The 4,372-nt window shown below is 38.0% G+C and overlaps 1 non-coding gene across 1 annotated transcript; it reads left to right on the top strand.

Annotated features, from left to right (window-relative positions):
* Positions 1 to 1,958: 1,958 nt before the first annotated feature.
* On the top strand, positions 1,959 to 2,065 carry LOC118641116. Its single transcript, XR_004961556.1, has one exon. It is a non-coding gene; the product is annotated as a U6 spliceosomal RNA (small nuclear RNA).
* The last annotated feature ends 2,307 nt before the right edge of the window (positions 2,066 to 4,372 follow it).

The raw sequence follows: 4,372 nt of genomic DNA, 5'->3' as shown, positions 1-4,372 counted from the left end.
CAAATGGCTAAGAGACATATGAAGAAATGTTCATCATCACTAATCATCAGAGAGATGCAAATCAAAACAACAATGAGGTATCACCTCACACCGGTCAGAATGGCCGCCATCAACAAATCATCAAACAACAAGTGTTGACGAGGGTGTGGAGAAAAGGGGACTCTAGTACACTGTTGGTGGGAATGCAGACTGGTGCAGCCACTATGGAAAACAATATGGTGTCACCTCAAAAAATTAAAAATTGAACTCCCATTTGACCCAGTGATCCCACTTCTAGGAATATACCCTAAGAAGCCTGAAACACCAATCAGAAAGAATATATGTACCCCCATCTTTGTAGCAGCACTATTTACAATCGCTAAGATCTGGAAACAGCCCAAGTGCCCATCAGTAGACGAATGGATTAAAAAGCTGTGGTACATATACACAATGGAGTACTACGCAGCGGTAAGAAAGAAAGATCTCTTGTCCTTTGAGACTACATGGAGGGACCTGGAAAGTATCATCCTGAGTGAAACAAGCCAAGCAGAGAAAGACAAATTTCATATGATCTCACTGATTTCTGGAATATAATGAACATAACAGTTTGAGGACAATCCCCTAAGGAGTGGGGAGCTGAGAGAGGGATGAACAACAGAATTTATATGCATATAGGCATGAACAGTGGACATGGACAACAATCGGGGGAAGGGGCGGGGAGGGAAGGGGGAGGGGGGAACCACTGGGGGAAAAAAGGAGAATCATTTGTAACAAAAATTATTCAATAAAAAAAAAAAAAAAAAAAAAGAATAGAAATAAATATTATATTTTAAAAACTATTTTGAATTCTAATAATACTTTCTTATGTAGAAATTAATTGCTTTTGAGAAGGACAAGGTGTAGAAAAGCCTTTTTCAGCCTTATCTTCAGGAAGGGTGCTCAGATTTTGGTGTTTTTACCAGAAGAAGACGGAGGTCAGGGTGTTAATTCCACTATCATTAATATTATGATTCTAATTATTATAATTATACATTTTTATAGCACCTTTCATCTTAGAGACCTGCATTAACTAACTGTGTTGTCTATGAGCTGATTAACTCCGCACTGAGTCTGATGAAAATTTCTAGATGAAAAATAAAGTAGATTGTCATAATGGGGTTTGCATATCTCCCAATAAAGTGGAATGACACTAATGTGGTTGGTTTCACCTTCTTTTAAATTTGATGTAATCTGAGCTGAAGAGAGATGGACTGAAAAGTCCTGAAATTATCTGCCCCGCAACGTGAAAGTGACAGTATCTGATCCAGTGGTCCCAGCGAGTGCATTCAATTTTGAAAGGCCAGTTAGATAAGGGAATATTGGCACAACTCTCTAGCTATCTGTTCTCCAGTGAACAATGTCTAGTTTTTCTAGTTTTCTAAGTGGACACTGGGAAACTTGTGTGGCATTACCAGCCTCTGCTTGGAGCTCACAGTTTTCACAGGTGGTGACTGCACCAATTACACCGTTTTCGGAAAGATGTGAGGGTAGACAGTGGAAGGTGATGGAAAGAATGACAGTAAGAATATATAGATAAATACTATGACCATACTGTTCCTCCAGGCTCTACTATGCCCAAGTTTCTACTTTACTGGGGCCCATATTTTAATAAGACAAATCTCTCTCTGAACACACTAGTAAAAGTCAACTACATAGGTTCTCCCGGTGACTTTCTTTGACTTTGTATGATATAATGAACAAACATCTAAGGAAACAAAGATGAGGGTAAAGGATCAAAAGTGAACTGAACTTTTCTATTGAGGAGCTTTAGACTTGGAACAGACTTTAGCAATCTTATTGCCCACTTCACTGTGGTAGATCACAGACATGTTACAGACACTTGGCAGATTGTAGCCTTATGTATGTTTATCTGTGTGTGGTATAGGTTACATATGGATATATGTACTAAACACGTGAATGTGTAAAGAATTTAGGATGATGTTCTCACTACATCAGCACATACACTAATAATGGAACAATTTAGAAAAGATTAGCATAGCCCCTATGCAAAGATGACACGAACATTTGTGAAGTGTTTCATATTTTGGATACCGGAAATATTGAGTAGCAAACTATTGATACATCAGCAACACAGATAAATCTCAAAAATTTTATTTTGAGAAAAAAAGTCAGAAACAAGGATATACATACATACTCTATGTTCCATTTATACTGAATTCCAAAGACAGGCAAAACTAACGCAAAAAAATATGAATAGTGATCCTCCTTGGGGTACAAATAGTTGTACCTCTCATTTTACATATAATGAAAATTATAGCTGCTGAAGCAGATTGGCAAGGTTATGAGAAAAATTAGCAACAAAACTGAGATCAGAATTCCCAAATATTGGCTACCTCCTCTTGGCTCATATTTCTTGTCAGCACACATTTATGTAGCCTACCCTCTGTTCCAGGTACATTGCAAGGCATGAAAATCAAATGATAAAGTAAACTTGTCCTAATTGGCAATAAAACATAGAGGGTAGGAACATATTTACTAAAAACCAAATGTATAGGATTCAGTATATAGAATAAAACTTCTTAAATATATATAGTTGTTTATCTCATTGTTCAATCCTTCACCCTTGCACTACCCAGGAAGAGAGGAGTTTACTAGGCAACAGCTTCATCCTTGGATCCAGATTTTCTCTAAGATACAGAGGCTGGAGGCCTGTCTTTAAATACAGCCATGTGAAAGAAGCCTGCCATTTTCTGCCACATTCCCAAATCCCCCCTCTATTCCACAGAGTAAAATATCTCCTACTTTGAGAAATCCAAAAATTTATTTCTGCTCTCTCTATTAAAGCTATAGTTGTGCCCTGGCTCTCCTCTCTCGCTCTCTCTTTCTTTCTCACACTGATGTTTCTCTCTCACTCGCTCTCTCTCTCTCTCCTTCTCCCTCTCTCTGTTCCCCACTCTCTAAAACCAATATAAACACATATCCTCAGGAGAGGATTTTTTAAAAGCTATAGTTGTTATTATTGTGCTATTCCAAGCTTTAGTTGGTTTCGCATCTTCTTGTTTCTCTCACAATATTGTGAACTCCTTGAAGGCCAAGTATTATTTCATTCATCTTAGTATCCACAGAGCATACATCCCATGTGCCTTTTGCCTGAACGCTACACTCTGCCTGGCAAGCTGGACCTTTCTATTGTCCACTACTATACTCTTACTCCAGCACCTGGGGGTCCATCTAATAATACATAGGTTCTATAACCTTCTGGGCAGAGGGACAATGGCCCTGATGCTGCCTTAGATCGAATACAGAATGTGAGTGTGCTAATCTTGAAATAGACCAGTCCCCAAGCTTCAGATGTTCAACCATGACTTCCAAATCACTCACTCTGGTTTATAATCAGTCCTACATTTTCCAACCTAGAGATCACGTCAAACCTCAGGCTCTTGGGGAGGGAGGTAATGTGAAAAGGATAAAACTTTATCTGATTCAAGGGGATTATGGGGAGAGGGAGAATATGGTAAAGGAGGTCAAATATATGGTGACAGAAGACTAGACTTTGGTGAGCACACAATGTAATATGTAGAATTGCACACTTGAAACTTATATAATGTTACTAACCAATGTTATTCCAATAAATTTAATTTTTAAAAACTTTATCTGATTCAATACATTGCCCTTGGCCTCCTGGAGCCAGTCACCTGACCAAGCAAGGAAGCAAATATTCCTCAGTTCTAAAGTTCTTATGTGAAATTACAAAATGCATCAGAGTCAAAAGTGGAAGATAAATTTTGAAAGATATATCTTAGAAGCTAATATTTTGAAAAATAATCCCTGTATAAGATGCCAGGTATTGAGTGCACTGTGGCAAAATAGCCAATGAAGTCATAGGCAACTCAAACTGACTGTTTGCTGTCAGAAAGACAAAGAAAGCCTGATACCTAAATTTTTTCCTTGTCTTTTCTGTTCAACCACATTGAATGTGTAAACAATAGTTCATGTGGAAAGAGCAGAAAGGATGCATGTGTCTACCCAGCATTACCAACTCAATTTGATGGGAAAGAGTATGGACTCCTTACAGACCCTCCGTCCCGCCCACATCCCCTCTCATACTATTATGTGACAAAAGTTACGCTGGAACCCAGACATTTTAAAGTAGAATTTTTAATATTCTCTTGCTGCTGTTTGTTTTTTGCTGTAATTTCTTCAAAAGCATAACATATCATTGAGGGCATGTCAGCATAACAGCTGAAAAAATAACATTTTAAGCCCAGATGTATTATTACTCTTTTGCCATGAGCATATGCTCAGCTTAAGAATATTTATTCAGGACCCAAGAAATAGCTCAAGGCTCTTTTTTTTTCAAGTTCAGCCATGAGTTACGAGTCTTCATTATGAA

The sequence above is a fragment of the Molossus molossus genome, unplaced genomic scaffold (genome assembly GCF_014108415.1).
Source record: "Molossus molossus isolate mMolMol1 unplaced genomic scaffold, mMolMol1.p scaffold_m16_p_25, whole genome shotgun sequence".
Classification (NCBI taxonomy): domain Eukaryota; kingdom Metazoa; phylum Chordata; class Mammalia; order Chiroptera; family Molossidae; genus Molossus; species Molossus molossus.
The sequence above is the reverse complement of the archived record's forward strand: the minus strand, read 5'-3'. Positions and strand labels throughout refer to the sequence as shown.